The sequence below is a fragment of the Bubalus kerabau genome, unplaced genomic scaffold (genome assembly GCF_029407905.1).
Source record: "Bubalus kerabau isolate K-KA32 ecotype Philippines breed swamp buffalo unplaced genomic scaffold, PCC_UOA_SB_1v2 scaffold_40, whole genome shotgun sequence".
Lineage (NCBI taxonomy): Eukaryota > Metazoa > Chordata > Mammalia > Artiodactyla > Bovidae > Bubalus > Bubalus kerabau.
In genome coordinates this window covers 682,875-693,792 of record NW_026577894.1, presented here as the reverse complement: position 1 = coordinate 693,792, position 10,918 = coordinate 682,875, and the positions used below count along the sequence as shown (strand labels likewise).

The 10,918-nt window shown below is 50.3% G+C and overlaps 2 pseudogenes; both read right to left on the bottom strand.

The window, feature by feature from the left end:
• Positions 1–251: 251 nt before the first annotated feature.
• Positions 252–371, bottom strand: LOC129640801 (uncharacterized; annotated as a pseudogene).
• Positions 372–3,816: 3,445 nt separating this feature from the next.
• LOC129640810 (uncharacterized) lies at positions 3,817–3,936 on the bottom strand (annotated as a pseudogene).
• Positions 3,937–10,918: the final 6,982 nt, after the last annotated feature.

Sequence of the window (10,918 nt, the reverse complement as noted above, 5' to 3'; positions counted from 1 at the left end):
AGGAGCCCCAGAGGGAGACGGGACGGCCGGTCGTCTGGTTTCCTGAAAGCCGAAAGCGAATGCGGAGGGGCTCGCGGGCCGCGGGGAGGCAACCCAGGTCTGCAGCGGGAGTCGGGGCCCCGGCCACCCACTCACTCCCCCCGCCCCGGGAGGGGCTGGGGCTGCGGGGGTGGCGGGGGGGCGAGGGGGGTGTGGGTCCAAGAATTGGGACGCGGGGCGGGGGCTAAAGGACCTCTTCTGGTAGGCAAAAAAGCCTCCAGCACCCGGAATTCCCAGGTGGTCTCCCATCCAAGATACTAAACAGGCCCGACCCTGCTTAGCTTCCGAGATCAGACGAGATCGGGCGCCTTCAGGCCGGTAGGGCCGGAGACGGACGCGGCCGCCGCGGGGCGCCCTAAGAGCCTTGCGCTTCGCCTCCCTTTCGCTCTGACCTGCAGGTCGGGCCAACGGGCCGCCCCTCTCCTCGGGGGGCCGTGCTGTACTTGAGCCGCACGACCCGCGACCGCACTCCAGCCTGCTGACGCCGGCCCGGCCCCCGAACACCGCCAACACCAGACCAGCAACCGCCTGGCCGGGCCCGGGGGCCCGATGGGCTTCCAGGACCCCCCAGTGACCGGGAGGGCGTGCGTGCGTGCGCGCGGGGCCTGGGGGGTGGGCTGAGGGGTGCGGAGGTCTCGGCGCCCTCCCACCCCCGGCCACTCCAGACCCGGCCGCGCTGGCTGAGCGGGGCCTCCCCCGCCGCCCCCATCCCGTTCGCTGCTCAGGGCCACGCGACCCCGGAGGTGTCCGTCTTCGGGGCCCGCCGCCTCCCGATCCCCGCGGCCCGGGGGCCTCTGAACCTCCTGCGGGCCTAGGCGCAGCGAATCTTGAGCGCCCAACTTGCCCGGCACCTGCCCGCTGCCCAAACCCACCGGGAGCCACGGAGGCGCGGTCGACCTGAGCGCCTCAGCCCCGCCCCTTTGCCCTACCGAGGCCCCCCCACCCTTGTCCCCACGCCGCCCGCCAAGCACCCGACCTTCCTGAGAGAGCAGACGAACCACAGGCAGGCACACAGACAGACACACACACTCGCACGCACCCACGCCATGGGACAGCTGGCCTGCGCGAGCTCCTCAGCCAGAGCCATAGCACCTGGGAGAGGCCGGGGCCAGACCAAAGGCCCGGCGGACGGCTGTCGGGAGAGACAGAGGCAGAAATCCATGAAGCTTCCGAGACAGACTCCAAGAAGGCGAGAGGGAGATACAGACACACACACACACACACACACACACACACACACACGAGTGTGGTCTTTGGAAATTCTTCTGTTCATAGTTGCTGGATTGAGCCCAACTTTTATAGGCCCCATGGAGTGCGGCCCATCAGGCTCCTCTGTCCGTGGCATTTCCCAGGCAAGAATACTGGAGTGGGTTGCCATTTCCTTCTCCAGGGAATCTTCCCGACCCAGGGATCAAACCCGAGTCTCCTGCGGGCGGATGCCTTGCCATCTGAACCAGCACATTGCGAATTCCCTAGGCAAAATACAAAGAAAAGAGCTCGTGTGCTACTAAGTGGAAAGATGATTGAAGAAACAGAAGGTGTCCTTTGTTGGTATCTTGGAATCTTTCTTTAGTTTTCGTTGATTTTTACTCTTAAGGCTACTTGAACAAGGCAAGAGAGAAACCCCAGAACTGAAAAGCAATTGACTTTTTTGAAAGAAACCTGTGCAGGTTAAGCACTCTTCGTTTTTGAGAGATGGTGAAATGCAAAATCTTGATTCAACACATATGACTTTGGTGAACTTTATTTCAAATCTCCATGATGAACCCCTAAGGCATCCAGGAAGAAAGGAGTAGAGCGGGAGACAGAAAGAGCAACCTTTCCCCTTGGCGCCATCCCAACCAGCTGCTTAGTTCCTTCATCTCATGGACTACCATCTGGGCTTATCTGGTTTGTCTGATTCTTGTTTCGGGGCCCGTTTCTAGTCACAAGGCTGTCAACAGTGGGGGGTGGGGTGGGGGGTGGGGGAAGCCCTTCTTTCCATTCCACATGAGACCCAGTGGACAATCCAGGCCCTGGCCACTGCATAGGGAGTGCAGCAACAATATCAACGGTGATGCTGGTTAACAACGCATATTCCTGGAATCCACCCCGTTGGCTACTGAGTGTGTGCGGTGGTGGTCTGGAACCTATACCTGGAAGCTTTCTTGATGATTGCAAATGACACCAAAGTCCGAGGGCGATGGAAGATCTTCACGTTTCTGCAAGAGCCACACACCTCCAGAAGGAACCACAAGACTTGCCTGACATGGTCAACGTCTAAGTATTGGACTACACGTCGGAAGGTCTCCACCTTTGCTATGGAAGTCAAACGATCTTTCTTTGAAATGAAAATGGATCACACTGAACGATCACATTCTTCTAGAGCATTTGAAAAGCCCTAAATTGTAGAAATCTCCTGTACGAGTTCCTTGAAAGCAAGAACCCATACTGATGGATATGTCTTAATGCCTTAGATTGTGCCTTGAACATAGCGTACACATGAACCCAGGAAAGGAAAGAATAGAATCGCCAAATATACAAAGAGATCAAAAGTGCCGAGCCAAGTGACACTTTGAGGCTTCCAAGAACTTTTCTGTCTTTCACACACTAAGTAAATCCTGAGCACCTAGAATGAGCTGGGAGGCATGTAATAAGTTTCTGGAACTAGAAGGCGGAGAGGAGCAGACACAGAGTTCCTGCTTTCACTGAGACGAATCTAATGATACATCACAGGCAGATCCTTGGAGAACTTGTCGAGGGGCCTCTACCCTCACCAAAACCTGGGTGTCAGGGAAGGCTTTTCAGAGTAACCATTGCGTTGAGGTCCATAGGTTGAACCTACGTAAACCAGGGTTGAGATGCAGGAAGAATTTCAGGCAGGGAAAACAGCATCCTGGAAGTCTACGTGACCAGGGAACCTTAGGACGTTCAAGAAATGAAAATGCCCTATGGGATGGAAGCCAAAGAGTGCAGAGGGCATTCCAGGGAAAAGACATCCGAGAAGCACGTGAGGAGCAGGCATGAAGGGAATTGGTCATATCTTCAATATGATGGGAAAATACAAGAGCCTTTGGAGCAGGATGGTGACAGAATTGCATCTGCATTTCCAAACGGTCATCTTGCTCCACATCACTAATGATTGGAGAGACTCAACTCCAAACGCCAAGGAGGGACCACTTCGCCCGAGTCCGATTGGGCCTCATTGCAATGTCTGTCCATAGCAGATGCTGGAGAAGCTGTGGAGCAAAGGGAACTCTCCTCCACGCTAAGTAGGAATGGGAGTTGGTACAGCCGGGATGGAAAAGAGTATGGAGGTTCGCGAAGGAACTAAAAGTAGAAGTAGCCTATGGTTCAGCAGTCCCACTCCCAGGCATAGATCCACCCCCAGTACAAGCCAACAAGCCAGATGCCCCGTTTGGGCACATCGATCTGTGCGCGCGCTCGCATGCGCATGCGCGATCGCCTGCGAGGCTGGGGGTGGGGCGGGGGCTGGGGCTCTGGCTGGAGTCGGTGCAAGCCCCGGGATTGCCTGAGGCAAGCCAAAGGAGCCCCAGAGGGAGACTGGACTGCCGGTCGTCTGGTTTCCTGAAAGCCGAATGCGAATGCGGAGGGGCTCGCGGGCCGCGGGGAGGCAACCCAGGTCTACAGCGGGAGTCGGGGCCCCGGCCACCCACTCACTCCCCCCGCCCCGGGAGGGGCTGGGGCTGCGGGGGTGGCGGGGGGTGCGAGGGGGGTGTGGGTCCAAGAATTGGGACGCGGGGCGGGGGCTAAAGGACCTCTTCTGGTAGGCAAAAAAGCCTCCAGCACCCGGAATTCCCAGGTGGTCTCCCATCCAAGCTACTAAACAGGCCCGACCCTGCTTAGCTTCCGAGATCAGACGAGATCGGGCGCCTTCAGGCCGATATGGCCTGAGACTGATGCGGCCGCCGCGGGGCGACCTAAGAGCCTTGCGCTTCGCCTCACTTTCGCTCTAACCTGCAGGTCGGGCCAACGGGCCGCCCCTCTCCTCGGGGGGCCGTGCTGTACTTGAGCCGCACGACCCGCGACCGCACTCCAGCCTGCTGACGCCGGCCCGGCCCCCGAACACCGCCAACACCAGACCAGCAACCTCCTGGCCGGGCCCGGGGGCCCGATGGGCTTCCAGGATCCCCCAGTGACCGGGAGGGCGTGCGTGCGTGCGCGCGGGGCCTGGGGGGTGGGCTGAGGGGTGCGGAGGTCTCGGCGCCCTCCCACCCCCGGCCACTCCAGACCCGGCCGCGCTGGCTGAGCGGGGCCTCCCCCGCCGCCCCCATCCCGTTCGCTGCTCAGGGCCGCGCGACCCCGGAGGTGTCGGTCTTCGGGGCCCGCCGCCTCCCGATCCCCGCGGCCCGGGGGCCTCTGGACCTCCTGCGGGCCTAGGCGCAGCGAATCTTGAGCGTCCAACTTGCCCGGCACCTGCCCGCTGCCCAAACCCACCGGGAGCCACGGAGGCGCGGTCGACCTGAGCGCCTCAGCCCCGCCCCTTTGCCCTACCGAGGCCCCCCCACCCTTGTCCCCACGCCGCCCGCCAAGCACCCGACCTTCCTGAGAGAGCAGACGAACCACAGGCAGGCACACAGACAACAGACAGACACACACACACACACACACACATGAGTGTGGTCTTTGGAAATACTTCTGTTCGTAGTTGCTGGGTTGAGCCCAACTCTTATAGGACCCATGGAGTGCGGCCCATCAGGCTCCTCTGTCAGTGGCATTTCCCAGGCGAGAATACTGGAGTGGGTTGCCATTACCTTCTCCAGGGGATCTTCCCGACCCAGGGATCAAACCCGAGTCTCCTGCGGGCGGATGCCTTGCCATCTGAACCAGCACATTGCGAATTCCCTAGGCAAAATACAAAGAAAAGAGCTCGTGTGCTACTAAGTGGAAAGATGATTGAAGAAACAGAAGGTGTCCTTTGTTGGTATCTTGGAATCTTTCTTTAGTTTTCGTTGATTTTTACTCTTAAGGCTACTTGAACAAGGCAAGAGAGAAACCCCAGAACTGAAAAGCAATTGACTTTTTTGAAAGAAACCTGTGCAGGTTAAGCACTCTTCGTTTTTGAGAGATGGTGAAATGCAAAATCTTGATTCAACACATATGACTTTGGTGAACTTTATTTCAAATCTCCATGATGAACCCCTAAGGCGTCCAGGAAGAAAGGATTAGAGCGGGAGACAAAAAGAGCAACCTTTCCCCTTGGCGCCATCCCAACCAGCTGCTTAGTTCCTTCATCTCATGGACTACCATTTGGGCTTATCTGGTTTGTCTGATTCTTGTTTCGGGGCCCGTTTCTAGTCACAAGGCTGTCAAGAGTGGGGTGGATGTTTGGGAGGTGGGGGAAGCCCTTCTTTCCATTCCACATGAGACCCAGTGGACAATCCAGGCCCTTGCTACTGCATTGAGTGTGCAGCAGAAATATCAACGGTGATGCTGGTTAACAACGCATATTCCTGGAATCCACTCCTTTGGCTACTGACTGTGTGTGGTGGTGGTCTGGAACCTATATCTGGAAGCTTTCTTTATGATTGCAAATGACAGCAAAGTCTGAGGACGAGGGAAGATCTTCACATTTCTGCAAGAGCCACACACCTCCAGAAGGAACCACAAGACTTGCTTGAAATGGTCAAGGTATAAGTATTGGACTAAAGGTTGGAAGGTCTCCACCTTTTCTATGGAAATCAAAATATCTTTCTTTGAAGTGAAAATGGATCATACTCAACGTTCACGTTCTTGTAGAGCTTTTGAGAAGCCCTAAATTGTAGAAATCTGCTGTACGAGTTCCTTGAAAGCAAGAACCTATATTTATGGATATGTCTTAGTGCCTTAGATTGTGCCTTGATTATAGTGTACACGTCAACCCAGGAAATAAAGAATTGAATCGCCAAATATACAAAGAGATCAAAAGTGCCGAGCCAAGTGACACCTTGAGGCTTCCAAGAACTTTTCTGTCTTGCACACACTAAGTAAATCCTGAGCACCTACGATGAGCTGGGAGGCATGTAATAAGTTTCTGGAACTAGAAGGCGGAGAGAAGAAGACACAGAGTTCCTGCTTTCACTGAGACGAATCTAATGATATATCACAGGCAGATCCTTTGAGAACTTATCGAGGGGCCTCTTGTCTCACCAAAACCTGGGTGTCAGGGAAGGCTTTTCAGAGTAACAATTGAGTTGAGGTCCATAGGTTGAACCTACGTAAACCAGGGTTAAGATGCAGGAAGAATTTCAGGCAGGGAAAATAGCATCTTGGAAGGCTATGCGACCAGGGAAACTTAGAACATTCAAGAAGTGAAAAATGCCCTATGGGATGGAAGCCAAAGAGTACAGAGGGCATTCCAGTTAAAAGACATCAGAGACTAACGTGGGGAACAAGCATGAAGGGATGTGATCATATATTCAATATGATGGGAAAATACAAGAGCAGTTGGGGCAGGGAGATGATAGAATTTCTCTGCATTTCCAAAATGTCATCTTGCTCCATAACACTAATGTTTGGAGCGACTCAACTCCAAGTTACAAGGAGGGACCACTTCCACGAGTTCGAATAGTTCTCATTGCAAAGTCTGTCAATAACGAATGCTAGAGAAGATGTGGACCAAAGGGAACTCGACTCCACATGCAGATTGTGTGGGTGAATTCTCTAAGAAATTAAGGGAAGGAGTGCTACATCTTGTTTATTGTATTGTGTTTGGGGGGAACTATTTTGGGATTAGAGGAACCCATTTCTCAGTATATGATTTCCAAACTAGGCAAGTATAATTACAGTCTGATAAGATGTAACTCAAATAACTTCTGAATGTTAATTGATTTTGAAAGAGGAAATAATCTTGCAAGAGAAATGTAGACAAACAGGAAAAGCATAGTTGTCAATATATTAACCTAGAGATGCTACAAATATTGTTTAAGAAATATGAAAGTTTCATGGAGTATTTCACATGAAGGAATTATTTCCTCTTAAAAGTCAAAAGGGCTTCCCTGGTGGCTCAGAGGTTAAAGCATCTGCCTGCAATGCAGAAGACCTGGGTTTGATCCCTGAGTCAGAAAGATCCCCTGGAGAAGGAAATGGCAACCCACTCCAGTATTCTTGCCTGGAGAATCCCATGGATGGAGGAGCCTGGTGGGCTACAGTCCACTGGGTCGCGAAGAGTCAGATACTACTGAGCAACTTAACTAACTTAAAAGTCAAAAAGGATCATGAGTCCACTCATAAAAATGATTTGTTCTTCAGTTTTATCATGAATTACCTGACTAAAGGATGATTATGTATTGTATTATTCCTTCAAAATTATAGCACATTGTTCGCTTTCCAGATTTTTATTTAATTGATATTTATTTAACATTGACTCTGTGCCAGCACTGCAAAGCCCACCCACACACCCTACACCAATTTTGTGACTTCATTAGAAACCACTTAATCAAGCAAATTCTATAGTTGCCTCTATTTTTCATCCTAAATCGGCACATTATATGTCGCCCTACTTAACACTATTAAGATTATCTCTTTTTTAAAAATTCTTGATAAATATAATTCCTGGCTTCCTCACAAAATAATTTAAATTATATAAAAACTGGAACTTTGTCTAATTTATCACTGTATTCTTAGCTCTTTGAGGAATATTAGTACTAGATATTCAAAAGACTCGTATTAAATGAAAATGATTTCAGTGGGTCTCAAAATAACTTGTCTTTAAAAGGCATTGGTGCGGAGAGCTGCCCGTCAGAACGGGGTCCTTTGTCCGAAGGACACAGCTCTGGGAGCTGCCTCAGTCCTTGAGGGTTTGCTTGCAAACATAGCTCTCTGTCCCGCCACCCCAGAGATTAGGCGCTTATTTACTGCAGGCACCTGGAGTTCTGTGCAAACTTCTCACACACAGAGAAATATTATCTGGTGTAAGAAATAATAACAGGGTGCCATTCCCATGCTCTCAAGATTTCTTGTGACTGTTTGTAAGATGTGTAGGTCAAACAAAGAAAATGTTAACTGTCTTGTCTTTCTCACGCTCTTCTGTATAAATGTGAGATGCTGAATAAAGTTGGTGTCAGACTGCGTCCCTTCGTGGAGACGTGTCTGAACCTCTCGACCCCATCTTTGTTGGAGATTTCTCTTGCTTTCGTTTCTTTTCTCAGCCCCGCCGTGCACGTTCTCGGGACCTGATCGACTTTGCCGTCTAGCACCGGCACATTGGTGCCATTTAAAGTAGATATTAGGTTTCCATTTTCTCATCAATGATTCGTTTCATTGGTTTTGTCATTTCAGATAACTTTCTTGAACATCAGATCATGGAAGATAGAAATAATGTTACTGAATTTATCCTCTTAGAACTTTCTATGGACAAGAAAGTCCAGATCCTCTGCTTTTTATTTTTCTTATTCTGTTACCTGGCTATTTGGTTGGGGAATTTGATCATTGTGATTTCCATTACATGCAGTCAGCTAATCACCCAGCCCATGTACTTCTTCCTTAACTGCCTTGCACTCTCAGATCTCTTCTACACCTCCACTGTGACACCCAAACTCATGACTGACTTAGTGATGGAGAAAAAGGCCATTTCCTATAAAAACTGCATGACACAGCTTTTCACCACCCACTTCTTTGGGGAGGGGGGAATGAGGTCTTCACCCTCACAGGGATGGCCTGTGACTGCTATGTGGTCATCAGCAAACCTCTCCACGACGCCATCACCATGAACAGGCAAAAACGTCACTCAATTCTCATAGCGTCGTGTGCAGGGGTGCCGGGAGCCGGCATATTGCATATTGAGTGCATATTGTATATTGAGTGAGGATCTGTAATAGCTCAACTGGAATTCTATCACTGCCGGGAGCCAGCGTGAGGCACTCCGCCCATGACAAAGGTCATGAGGAAGGAGGCTCGGCATACGCAAAGGCGGGATCGAGCCTCAGGAGTCCCCCTGGAAATTCTCGAGCATCTACCCCCAAAACCAGAGTCTGCCTACTTTCTGCTTTGTGCTTTCACCTACACCTCTGACTTTACGGGGGGCTGTCCCCCACTACCTCTCTCTGAAAAAAGAGTTAGCTTACAGCTCCAGTTAATAATTCCTGGGTGTGACAGTGTTTAACCTACAAACTCCTTTGGAAATCCTCTAGCCTGCCTGAATAGGTTTTTCCGGCCACATGTGATTGTTCAGAGCCTCCCAACTGTGAGAGGCAGGAGATGTTCTAAACTGTCTAAACACAGATTGCTTTGAGTAGTTAAAAGATTGATTAGAAATTGTATTGGTGAAGGGTTTTTCACTTGTTGGGCCAATGTTTGCTGCTAAGTCTCCATACTCCTTACCTACTGTGTCCTTGGCAGTGTATTGATTGATATAATGGGTGTATAGAAATGTAAAATGCAGCTTTGTCCGTGCTTTTTGGAAGGCTGGCGCCTGACTTTGGAATAATCACCTTTAGAGAAAGATAAGTTTCTTAAAATGTTAACAGGCCTCCGGGCCAGAAGATGATGTCTATCACCTGAACTTTTGCATATGATAAGTTTACAGGAAAAAAGCCTGGCTTGCTGCATGACTCTACCCCTTCCCCCATTATCCTCTATGCATAACTTAAAGTATAAAAACTACTTTGGAAAATAAAGTGCGGGCCTTGTTCACTGAAACTTGGTCTCCCCATGTCACTCTCTCTCCCAAATTCCAGCTGAGTGTCCATCTGGAGCGCGGATGTCCTCTGCGACCATTTATTTGCCTGGGCTTCTAAGACCCACTCGAGAAGGTGTCTAAGGTGGGGCACCTTCCGCTATTCGAGAGGGCGCCTGCGGCCTCCGTGGTCAGAGCTAACCTGGTGTCATGGGTTATATTGATTTTCCGCGTAAACCAAGCCACTCAGCTTCTTTTCTCTACTGAATTTTCCTACTGAGCTATCCTTATTTCAGCCGCTTTTCTCCACTGAATTTCCTCACTGAGCTATCCTTATTCTATTACTCTTTATATCTTTGATGAATAAATAATTAAATAAGTCGCCGACGCCGTCCCCGCTTCGAATACCCTGGATCAGCCGGGGCTGGACCCCGGCACAGGGGGACTTCTTCATTCTCTTGGTCTCTTTCTTCTTGCGATTGTTTTACCTTAATGTGGCCCCAGTGAAATAGACCACTATTTCTGTGATGCATATCTTTTGTTGAAACTAGCCTGCACTGATACACACAAAATTGGCTTTTTTGTCATTGCCAATTCTGGCTTGATGGGACTGGTGCTCTTTGTGGTTTTGATGGCCTCCTACATTTTGATTCTGTATAATGTGTGCACATATTCTGCAGAAAGCCACCATAAAGCACTTTCCACCTGTAGTTCCCACATCACAGTCCGTGATCCTCTTTTTCACACCTGTCATCTTTGTTTACATTAGACCTGCCACAACATTACCAGAGGATAAAGTGTTTACGCTCTTCTACACAATTATTGTCCCCATGCTCAACCCGCTTATCTACACACTTAGAAACATGGAGATGAAAAATTCCATAAGAAGAGTTTGGTGCAATAAAAGGTTCTGGGAAGGGAGCTTAATGATCTGAAGGTCATTCATCTCTGACGCCAGTGACTGTCTTCTCATCACTCCCTCTGTTGCTGAGTCTCTCCTGCTAATGGGAAAATCAGGCAGAATGTGTAAAAGCCAAGCCTCCAACAACAGCTTGCCTTCAGTGGTTCCTTCTTTATTTTCCTCTCAATGCGTTTTCCTTGATTTCACTTTTCACTAATAATCCCCTTTGTTTAAAAAAAAAGAAAAGGAAACTTTTTACAGAGTAAAAACACACTGAAAAATCTGGAGGGAGAGTGATCCTGCCTGTATTGAAGGCTAAACCTGGGGGAGACTTCACTCTCAAAATACTTGGCCTCAAGGTATAAAAGGTAATAATATGTTAC